Source organism: Bos indicus x Bos taurus, chromosome 12 (genome assembly GCF_003369695.1).
Source record: "Bos indicus x Bos taurus breed Angus x Brahman F1 hybrid chromosome 12, Bos_hybrid_MaternalHap_v2.0, whole genome shotgun sequence".
NCBI lineage: Eukaryota > Metazoa > Chordata > Mammalia > Artiodactyla > Bovidae > Bos > Bos indicus x Bos taurus.
In genome coordinates this window covers 32864136-32876217 of record NC_040087.1, presented here as the reverse complement: position 1 = coordinate 32876217, position 12082 = coordinate 32864136, and the positions used below count along the sequence as shown (strand labels likewise).

At 39.2% G+C, this 12082-nt stretch overlaps 1 protein-coding gene across 3 annotated transcripts in view; it reads left to right on the top strand.

Annotated features, from left to right (window-relative positions):
- CDK8 (cyclin dependent kinase 8) overlaps window positions 1-12082 on the top strand; it is a 72607-nt gene that overhangs the window by 453 nt on the left and 60072 nt on the right. The gene's annotated exons all lie outside the window — the stretch shown is intronic.

Below are 12082 nucleotides of genomic sequence, written 5' to 3'. Positions count from 1 at the left end.
TCGATTTATTAGGGGGACCCTTCACCCGCCTCCGGACTGACATCCATCAGCCCGGAAGGGAAGCTGGGATCCTTTCCTCCGCACAGGTTGGTGATGGATTTAAGACCCCATTTGGGTTTTATTTGTGGGGAAGAAAGCAGCAAGTCAGGGTGGTTCTGAAGAGTTCCTCCCGGTGATCGATCACCTGCGGCAGAAACGTAGCAGTTGCTGTTTCGCTATCATTAGCTGCGAGTTTTACCTAGAACAATGGGGGTTTGGTGCAGGGTGGGTGGTGGGGAGAAAGGCGAATGACAAATAGGGGTGTCTTATTCAGACCCCCCCCCCCCGCCAGTTTAGCAGTTGGCAAGGAACTTTAAATAGTCTCTTTGCTTTAAATGTTCTTACCTAGAAATAACTTAATTAAGTCTATGACTGGTAATGCTCCCAATTTAGTTTCCTAAACCGGCAAGTGAACTGTTCATTTTTCCTTTGTCAGTAGATGAATGTCTTGTAATGTTGACAAAAGAGAAGACATTTCTTAGATGAGAAATATAATCTATTAACTCCTAGTTTTCCTCTTGTAAAAACGGATGTTGTCTTTCTCACCTTTGACACTATAGGAAAAAGCTGGAAAGGACGTCAAAGCTTATATAATCTTTAGATTTTATTATAAACAAAGTGGGTTTACTTGAACATCACTCTTAGTTTGGTTAAGCTGCTGTTTAACGTTTAAAATAATTGCTTTTTTCAGCCAATTAGATGGGAGAATATGTTCACAACGGTATTAGTGCTTAAAAAAATGAAACCATTCATTCACAAAGCTGAAGTTACCTGGGTTGGGGGGAAGCCATATTTATAAATACTTAAGTATCCTCAATATTGGAAAAGGAAGGAGCTATGTATTCAATATTTTTCTTAGGTTTGCTGAGGTATCTTTCTGAAATAACTTAAAATGGACTCTAAGGAAGAAGATAGTAATTCTAATTAATTTGGAATATAAGTTTCAGTGCTTGTATGCAGCAGTAAAGCAGTACTGGTATCTGCAAAGATAGGGAGTTGAGCACTTGATCCTGTAGGTGCTGCATGTATTCACAAGTACTTTTAAGTGGAATGGATAGTTGGGTGACATTTGAGAAATCAGTGTCTGGAGATACTGCTGACTCTTGCTTAATTATGTTTCTCATTGAAGTATTACTCTGTAATAAAGTACATATTTTAAAAATTATCCTTGTTAACTTCCTATACAATGTTTTTAAGAGCCTTATGCCTTCTCCCTGTCCCCCAGTATTATGTAATTTGGAGCATGTTCATAAAATCCCCGATCCCATGAGGTTAGACATTGTAGGACATTTGACCAGTCTGTCATCTGTTCTACAAAATTCTGGTGACCTTAAATTCTCTTTGATCTCTCTGAAAAAACCAGTTCTATTTTCATAAATTACTATTTTAATAAAACATCTAAATTTTATTAACTTTGATTTAACATTTTATTAAAAACTGTAATATTGTTTACTGGCAGGAGGTACTTTTGATCACATTTTATATCTCGTGGTCAAGTTTTCACTTAGGCTAAGAATAATTTTAGGAGATTTAAATTTAATCTGTACAATTTTTAAATGGATGGATGCATGGTATATGAACATATCTTTGTCATTCATGCTAGCCAGGTAGCCTTGCTTTTGGAAACATTAACTTTTTGTTTATAATTCTTTGGGCTTGTTTTTCAGTAGCCATTAATGATTTTGTTCATAGGAAGAACTATTTTTTAAAAATGGATCAAATGTCAAGAGAGTTTTAAACTTACTTTCAACAGTTTCTGTGTTCCAGAGGGAATATTTTTCGGTTTGGCTTCTTATAACCTCACTCTGGTAAAATACAGTATTATATTTATGAAGCTTGTTTGATCTTATGTCAATGAAATGTAATTTAATGCATTTAAGTCCAGGTAAAATAAAATTTGTGGCTATTTAATCTTTTATAAAAAGATGATCAGATAATTTGGTTCTAGTATTGATTTATTTTCAAATGAGATTATATATTTCTGCAGCTGAAATTTCAGAGAACTCTAGGATCCCAGACAGTAACATCTTCAAAGAGAGTACTCAGATTTAAATAAAATGAAACAAATTTTGTTTTGATGTCAGTTCATTTCAGTTACTCAGTCACTCAGTTATGTCCGACTTTTAGACGCCAAGGACTGCAGCATGCCAGGCTTTCCTGTCCTTCACTGTCTCCCAGAGTTTGCTCAAACTCATGTCCATCGAGTCATTGATGCCATCCAACCATTTCATCTCTTGTGTCCCCTTTGTCATTTGGCTATTAAAATGAACGTATGTAAATGTATCTTTGATGTTGTCCAGCGAGCATCGTGGACATCCTAGACATGATTAATTAGTAAAGGAATTTATACCAGAGGAGTTAGCTTCTTAAATTATTGTTTTAGGAAATAAACAACGTGGTCAGTTCTTTGATATTAAGTAGTAGTAACACTCTCCTGCCAGTATACTAAGTATACCAAGGCATTTTAAGGAATGTGGGGAAGGGGGAGTCCTTTGAAGCCTGATTACATACAGGGAAAAGGGATCTTTTATAATTCTGTTAATTTCAGGTTCTAGTAGAGTTAAAACATAAATGTACAATAAATCTTGGGAATAATTTGCTCTCACTGTCACCATAAATAAGATTGAGCATGTCCTTTGTGCCTTAACACCAAAAGGGTAGTCAGTGGCAAGCAGGGTGATTGGTTTTCTTTCTGAGTCAATTGCTTTTCCTCTTTGCAGAATTTAGGCAACCAAACCTGTCTTGTTCAAAGGAATAGAAAAGTGTGAGAACCAGAAAACAATTTGTGTGTTTAAATTCTAAGCTGTCATTATTGGCACTGGGCATTGTAGAATTTAAAAATTGATTTGGGGTAAGAGTTTGATCTCCAAAAAAGAAAAGCAAAAAGAGTTTCTTGAGTAGGGTTCCTAGTCTTCTATACTTTATGTTCAAAAGAACAAAAACTGGGCTTGGGATTTGGGGGTTGGATAATTGGGATTGTGTGTGTGTGTGTGTGTGTGAGAGAGAGAGAGAGAGAGAGAGAGAGAAAGGTAGAAGGGAGGAGGGAAATACACAGAATACATTTGTTGGGGGACTTTTGTAGACAGCACAGAGGTTAGTAGACAGAAATAGTAACAGTAGTAGCTAAATTACTGAGTGAATCTTAGGATGTGGGCAAAGCCTTGACAGCCATCATCTGTAGAATCCTCATAGGTACCACACCAGTCAGTTGTGTTTTTTCAGATTTACAGTTGAGGAAACAGGTTTAAAGTTGAAGCAAATTTGTCCATGATTACATGACTAATTAAATGTCAGAGCTGGAATTGTGGGGTTACAAGCAAGTCTCTTACTCCAGAACCATGCGCTTAACCATCATGCTTTGTATTAAGATAAATATAAGCATAGTCATGGGGATTTGGTGTTTTAGGGAGTCATTTCAGAAAGCATGAGTGCCTTATCCCTGGGCTAGTCTTTTCGGTTAACTTATACTTTCTTAGTATGTTTCTGAACAATCTTAGTTTTTTCTAGTGCTGCAAAAGTAAGTATATACAATGTGGGTGTTTCTATTTACTGTGTGTGTGTGTGTGTTAGGATGAACTGTTAAGCTGGGGAGACTGGAGAATTGAGTCTGAGTTCAGACTCTGCCTCTGATCACCAGTGTGACCCTGGGCAAGTCATTTGTCCTTGTAGACCTTTGTTTCCTTGTTAGAAGATTACAGGGTTTCAGTTGATAATTTTTTGGGACTGTAATTTGAAGAAGTAAAAATCATGACTATAAAATACTTTCGCAAGATCAGGTAAACAACTACTAAGACAAAACTTTTACTTTAGGCAGTAATATACTTCCATTTCTTAGTCTCATGCTTTAATGTGGATTCTCATCAACCGCCAATGAGAAGACAGGTAACTTCCAAAGACTTGTCAGCTCCCACACCTAACATGTCTTTTATCCCACCGTAGCATCCCCTCCGTTTACCTGTGAAGATGCCGGGTTCGTGTAGCTCTCCCACTCTTGTGCACCACTTGTTTGGTGACTAGCATGAGAGACCCATCTGATCTGCACTGACCCTGTGAGTCGGCTTTAATTCCTTAACTGTGATCAGAACTTGGTTGGAACCCTATCTTCCCCTGAAGGATTCTTCTAGTTTTCTTCTTAATATCGCCGAACCCAATATCTAGCTTGAATTTGATTTAAGTATTTCTTTAGATGTCAGACGTGGCAAATCCAGCGTGTAATCCTTGTCACTGGGGATTTTGCATGTCCAGTAAGGACTATTCCTTGTAACATTTCAAACCTGTGATGGAAAGGGATAGGCGGAACATTGTGAGTTTCTTACCTGCTGGTCGTTGAACTCACCTGCCTTACATACTCGGTGAATTTATATCCACAGGTTAGGCCACTCTGAGGTGTCATTCTTAGATCCCATTTTCTTAATAGCAAGACTGGCAAATTCATTTGGGATTTGTTTGATTGTTTTACAGTTTCTTCTAACATTGGAAGAAATCCATCCCCTCATTCTTTCAGCAAATATTTACTGGATGCTTCTGTCTGCCAAGCACTGTCCAAGGTATTGACAGTGCAAAGATGAGTAAAACACTCCATTATTTGAGAAGATACCTGCTGAGGAAACAAACATGTAAATAAGCTGTAGCCGTTTAATAAGCACTATGATAATCAATACCAGGTGCTCTTGGGACACAGACGTGGAGCTCCCACCTTCTCTGCTTTCAGGGAAGCCCCTCACAGAGGGCAGCACTCTGTTGACTGTGAAAGGACAGGGAAGGTCTCGAGAGGACAGCAAGAGTGCTTTTTGTTGTGCTCTTACAGACCCCAGCACAGGTTGTGGGTGTGGATTCTTTCTTCCCATGCCTTTCCTCCTCATATCTGTCTGTTGCCAGCGTCTTGAAGCTCCTGCTGTATGCGTAGTGCTCCACACATGCTCTGCAAAGGTTCCCTTGTCCGCATTGAACCTGATGAGGCCCCGGTTCAGCACAGGGATAACTTTGTCAGTATGTAGGTGGCGCAGTGGTAAATAACACCCCCTGGCTCGGTAAATAACCCCGCCTGGCTCGGAAAGATCCCCTGGAGCAGGAAATGGCCACCCACTCCAGTATTCATGCACGAAAAAAATGCCACAGACAGAGGGGCCTGGCAGGCTACAGTCCATGGGGTTGCAAAGAGTCAGACACGACTGAGCACTTTAATTGTCTCTGAGGCAGTTTGCCACCACAAGAACATTGGTGCATCAGAGCACAAGCAGCCTCTGAAGTCCAAGTTTCTGGTTTAGGAGTAGCTCTCATGTGTGAACTGCCACGGCAGGACAGCCTTTGGCTTACAGCTCCCAAGAGCAGATGATCTTCCTTTGGCCTAACCTCTGTTAGGAGTAGGGAACCAGAATTTTCTAGCTGCTGAGATGGTGGTGGCAGTAGATCGGAGGGGGAATTCCTCTAATTGGGACTCTTGGTGGTGTGAAGAGGTGGTAGGGAGGGGGCTTCTTCCGGCATACTGAATATCAGCCAGGAAAACAGAAATAATGATATATTATTATAAGTTATTGTTGGTCATTTGCAAACTTACCTGCTTTTTCAAAAATTTGTTCTCTTGGCAACTGTGTCCAGAACTATGATTTACAGACACTTGAAATATACATATGTAAGGGAACTGTATATGCCAAATGAGTGTTGATAAATATATATATATATTTCCCTGTGGCTGTGTCATCTTTCTTGTTATGTCTTGCATTGTTGAATGAATCCTCGTTGTCTGGTTTTTTTTTTTTCATGCTTTTTCTGTTCTTAGCTGCTGCTGCTAAGTCGCTTCAGTCGTGTCCGTCTCTGCTGCTAGAGAATGGAAATCCTACTGTCCTTAGCTCCTTCAGAACAGTTTGTATATCCTTTCCTTCACAGCAGTTTAAGTAGGCCTCGGCCATCTCTTTGAAACTACTGTGATACTTTTTGTCTTTAAGTATCTCCTGTCACCCCAAGGCAGTTCTTGAAGTTGTCACCGAAAAGTGACTTTCACTCGTTATTTTGATCTTAATACTTAAAGACCCTTTAGTATAATTTTCTCAAGATTCTTTAGTGATTGTCAAAGTCACAAATCCAGCCCCTGCTGTTGTAAGCTGCTTTTACTGATAGAGTTATGTCGTTCAGGTGTGTCATCGCAGAAAAAATGCTGAGAATCCCCTTTTTAAAACTGAGATATATCACACTGCATAAAATTCACCTTCTCAAAGTGTGCAGCCCACTGGCTGTTAGTCTGTCCACAGAGCTGTGCCATCATCACTGCTGTCTGTGCCAGGACATTTCTCTCCTGTCAGAAGGAACTCCACGTCGGGTTAGCGGTCGCTCCACAGCTCCCCTTCTGCCCAGGCCCTGGCAACCACCCATCTACTTCCTTTCTCCCTGGGTTTGCCTATTTGGAACATTCCATGTAAATGAAAGCACACGGTATGTGGCCGTTTGTGTCTTTACTTAGCGTAGTGTTTTCAGTATTCATCTGTGCTGTGCACGTATCAGTATTTCATTCCTTTTTATGGTTGAAAACTATTGCCTTGTATGGATAGTCCACGTTTTGTATATCCGTTTATTACTTGGTGGACATCTGGATTGTTTCTACTTCTTGGCTGTTATGAATAATGCTGCTGTGAAACTTCATGTGCGAATTATTGTGTAGATACATGTTTTGGGTTTTCTTAGACATATACTCAGAGTCATATGGTAACTGTTTAGCTTTTTGAGAAACTGCCAAATGTTGGAAAGCAGCTGAGAACCACTTTGAGTGACTCTACCTTGACTTTGGTTTAGGACCAGGATTTGTCCTTTTTCCGCAAGACCTGGATACCTTAATTTCCATGACACCTTATTCCCAGGACATTGTTGACACACTAGTCTATATCATAGAGATTCTGAAATTCAGATTAATGCAACTGCTCCTCCTCCATTAAATCAGACTGCCCTTCTGAACTTACTCTCAGGCAGCACCTGTTGCTGGGCAGTTTTTTCCCTCAGCTGAAATCGGTTCTGACATATTGCTTCAGAAATCCTAACTGCTTTTTCTTAAAGTACAACTCCAATAATCCTCTCTTCACTCATCACCCCACAATACATAGTTAGCTTTTCATAGATATATTCTGTAACTACTTCAGTGTATATGTGATTACTGTTTATATATCCTTGGGGTCTTTCTGGTGAATATTCATGGGTTAGATATTACAGATTTCCTCTAGGGCAGTACTTGTGTTCCCATTACTTCCTGGCATATTGCCAAATGTTGACAGGTATTTTAATACTTTTTTATTTGGTGTACCTAAAATTGATAACTGAAAATTTTCCTTTTAAAGTTGCTAAACTTAAAAACTTGAGCATATTTTGAAATAAAAAAGTCTTTGTGAAAATACCCATAGAAACTAAGTTTGATGGGCTGGCTAAATTGATACCAGGAACAGACTTGAACAAAACCAAAAGCCAGATGCATGCTTTGTTAATTGAAAAAAGGTATTTGAAAAATTGAGCCACTACAAAGAATAAAGTATTTTCTAAAGTATACCTTGCCAGTGCATCAGTTTAAATGGGGATCAAACCTTTATTTCTAAACTTAAGAAAAATATAATTAGTCTCTTAACCAAAGTTGGCATTTAATTTTATTTAAGCTCTGTGATTGTTTCATATTTGAAATTTTCTTTTGTTATGTGAATAAAAAATTATGTAGTTTAACAACTACTCAAGGTAACTCAAGTTACTCATCTTTCTAGACAAGCTCTTTAAAATCTATTAACTTTATTATAACCCATGAGTTCTAATAAGCAGTCATCCTAAGGAGAGGAATTCCTCACATCAGGATCCCTGCTGTGAGTGTTTCGATACACCTGAATTTTATAGGTTGTCTAGAGAACTAAGGAGAAGGCAATGGCACCCCACTCCAGTGCTCTTGCCTGGAAAATCCCATGGATGGAGGGGCCTGGTGGGCTGCAGTCCATGGGGTCCCTGAAAGTTGGACACGGCTGAGCGGCTTCACTTTCACTTTTCACTTTCATCCATTGGAAAGGAAAATGGCAACCCACTCCAGTGTTCTTGCCTGGAGAATCCCATGGACGGAGAAGCCTGGTGGGCTGCAGTCCATGGGGTCTCGCAGAGTCGGACACGACTGAAGCAACTTAGCAGCAGCAGCAGAGAACTAAGGGACTAAAAAAAAAATAACCCAGACTTGTCAAACAGCTGTATCATAGTTTATCCAAGTCATTATTTTGGGGAAAAGAGTAGGTATTGAAAAATTATTTTTATGTGGCTTGTTTTAAGGGAAGCCAATAAATCTCATGAAAATTTTAAGCTCATATAGGATAAATACATTTGTTTGGAGTTTTTTCACTTAATGAAAGAAGCCCTTTAAGTAAGGGACCTATCCTAACATACTTGGGACTCAGTTTGCAAAAAAAAATTCAATTTATACACAGTTCCCAAGAAAGTGTTAAGCACACAGTAAGGAGTACTTATATTTGTTTTCTACTGCTGACTTAACATTGAAGGTTCTTTTAAATGTAAAATTAAATCATTTAAATATTTGACATTCCATTTTAGTTTCTCTTTAGCTGTAATGAGGGGGAGGCAAATTTGTGTATTTATAGTTTTTTTTTTTTTTTTGCTAAGTCGCTTCAGTTGTGTCCGACTCTGTGCGACCCCATAGATGGCACCCCACCAGGCTCCCCCCGTCCCTGGGATTCTCCAGGCAAGAATACTGGAGTGGGTTGCCATTTCCTTCTCCAATGCATCAAAGTGAAAAGTGAAAGTGAAGTCGCTCAGTTGAATCCTACTCTTTGCGACCCCATGGACTGCAGCCTACCAGGCTCCTCCGTCCATGGGATTTTCCAGGCAAGAGTACTTTATAGTTTATTTGGTAGGTGTTCACTGAATGTCTGTAATATGCCAGGTTCCAGGTCCTGTGCCAGGTATAGGTGATTCAGCAGTGGACAGGCCACAGTTGTAAGTCCTAAGGAACTTAAAGACTTTGAGGGGCACAAGCAAGTAAATAGTTACTCGTAGTAAGTGGGATAGGGCTGTGGTGGAGAAAACAATGAATGACATCTACTATGACTTTACATGTTTTCACTCAAGAATATTATGCATCTTTCCATGTCTGAGTGTAGCTCTAAATCCTTAGTTTTAATTATTGCGGGCATCACATTATTTTGATATACACACAGATTTATATGTAAATATGTATCCAGTTAACCACTTCTCTAGTGATAGATGAAATTTAAGTAGTCTCTAAATTTTGGCCATTGCGGTGAGCAAAGAAGCTCCTAGAAAATAGGACTACAGTTCTTCAATGTGGTATCAAGTTCTTGCAGTGGAATTTTAGGGTCAAAGATTGTATTCTTTCCACAGCTATATTTCTGTTATAAGATTAGATTATAAAATTAATAAGCTCTCAGGATAAATAATCAAGCAGAATGTAAGGCTATGCGGGAAGACAGCAGTCCCCCTCTTTAGGGACAGTCGTTGTCAGCCTCCTGTGTGTGCAGGTGGAAGCAGGTGTATGCCTGGGTCGACTTTAAAATTTAATACTTCATTCATTTGAGCAGATAACACATGCATAGGTACAAGACGTAAGTATACTGAGGAAGTGAAAACTTAAGTCCTCTCAGCTCTTTCTCCTCCAGTCACCCATTTCTTCTTTCAGAGCTGTCCACTTAGATGTGTTTCTTGTGTATGCTGTCCAGCTTGTGGACACAAACATCTTTGGACTTAGTTTATGATATTATTTTTTATGCGTCACTCTTATTTTTATGAAGTCACGTTTATCAGTGGCTGCTGGGTTATATGTAGGAATTAGAAAGGTCTGTATGTCATCATCTTTAAACACAAATTGTTTGATGGCATATACGTATGTTTTGTCCTTACTTTTCTCAGTTTTTATGTTTTGAAGATGGCTGTAGTCCATGGGGTCAGATAGAGTTGGTCATGATTGAGCAGTGGAGCTTGCACACAACAGCCATGATCACGCAGTTCACTTCAGCAGCTTGTCATTCTGTTTTATGAACATGCTGTATTAGTGATACACAGATCCAACTGAGGATGTTTAGATTGTTTTCTTTTCTTTTCTTTTTTTAATGCTCTTAAACAGTACTGCAGTAAATGTCCTTTATATCAGTCTTTGCATACAGCATTCTCTCAGGTAGAGATACAACTGCCCAGGTCCCCAGAGCCTTCCCCATAGGGAGGTTTGCTGTGGAGGATACCACTGGCAAGGAGCAAAGTGTGCATGAAGCAAGGGAAGCTCCCTCCTGGCTTCTGTCAATTGTTTTAGAGACTGATCAGCGTGCCAAGCACAAGTGATACATGACCCGGGCACGTCACTGTTAGACTGCTGCAGTGTAGGTCAGTTTCCCAGGAGTATCTCTTTAACAGGCCTGGGCTTCAGGCTCTTCTGAGATCCAGTCTTATGTCCTCAAGAAAGTTTGCGCCAATTACACTCTCATCCAAACTCCCAAAACAAAACTTAATGTGGAAGGAAGAAATGGGAATAAATAATGATAATAACATGCTTGAATCATGGGGTTAATGCATTGTAGAGTCAGAATTGTTTCGATTGTTCTTTTGGAAACTTTGTTGTACATTTTCTTTCCCTGCATAGTCTGAGGTATTTTAGATTGCTGGTTGGCATAAAGAAATTGACTTGTGGACATTTAAAATTGCAGTCATTATGAAGTTCACGTGTTATTTTGTGTTCACATTCATGAGATTTCTCTGTTCCAGCTGAACACTACTGCTGAGCTCTGTTCTGTCACATGTGACTGGAGCTCTTGATGGAGCGTCTCCCTCCAGCCACCTGTTCAGCCTGACTGCGTGTACTCCTCTGTTGCTCAAATGAGCTTTCTCTCTGTTTCCTGTTGCTTGACTTTGGTCATCTTTTCATTCCCTGACCAGCATCAACCCAGTCTTTTCCTTTTCACCCCTTTTTGGCTTGCTTTTTTTCTGTTTTGTTCTGATTTTGACTTTGACCTTGTTCCTTGTTCCTTGTCTCCTGTCTCAGTCGTATTCCCCTCTGGGCTTGCCTCTGTAGACGGAAAACTGGAACCTCTTCTGTTGCCAGTGGAATTACTTAACTTTGTGTATTCAGCAGTGGTAATTGTTTATGTCAGTAGGCAGGCAGCTGATTATCTATAAGACAGTTCTGATGTGTTTTATGAATTTGGAAGAGTTTTTTTTTTTAAGTCTTAAGTTCAGCTAAACATTTTCTTCACGTACATAATATCTGCTCAACAGAAGTTGGAAAGTACTTCTTATAGACAGATAAGAAGCTGAAAAAGTATGCAAACATTTCATCTTTTTATCTGAAAACCTATTTTAGAACAGATGCGTCCAGCACTTCTTGAGAGTTTAAACCAGATACCCTGGAACCGAAAGTTACTATTGTCCTGTTTTTAGCCAAGACTAGCTAACCTCTGCAGAGCCTTGACGTGTGGTTGGACGTGCATACATGAAAAACATAAAGAAGCCTGTCAGAGTAGCACACACATCTCCTACTTCACCTGTTGCTCTTTTGCACTTTTTGTTTTTGAGGGGATGGGCCCATTCAGTTCTGAAAGGTGATTCAACCTTATGTTAACTTTAAATGCTTGAAGTTTTCAATGCAAGCCAGAAATACTAACCAACCTTACCACTTTTTAACCTTTATTTGATTTGGATAATGTAGCATTTGCTGTATTTCCGTTGCACTTTGTAAAGCTGAGCTCACCGCATTTAAGTATCCTTGGTGATTTTCAAATCAGAATGCAGCACAATTACATTTTTCCTTGGTGAAATTCTGTACTATGATTATCCCTGAAATGTTTTGGAATGTAAGATAACATTTGTTAAAATAGTGACTCATTTTTAAGTGTTTAAAAAGTACTTTTGATTTAGTTGTAATGTATTAAGTAGAGAAATTCAATACTAGTTGTCTTCATGCAGAAAATATTAGTGAAATCTGTCAAGAAGTTATACATTTTTAGTTCATAAAGCTTTCTAATAGCTTTAGTGAGGTATGATTCACATACCATACAGCTCGCCTGTTTTAAGTGTA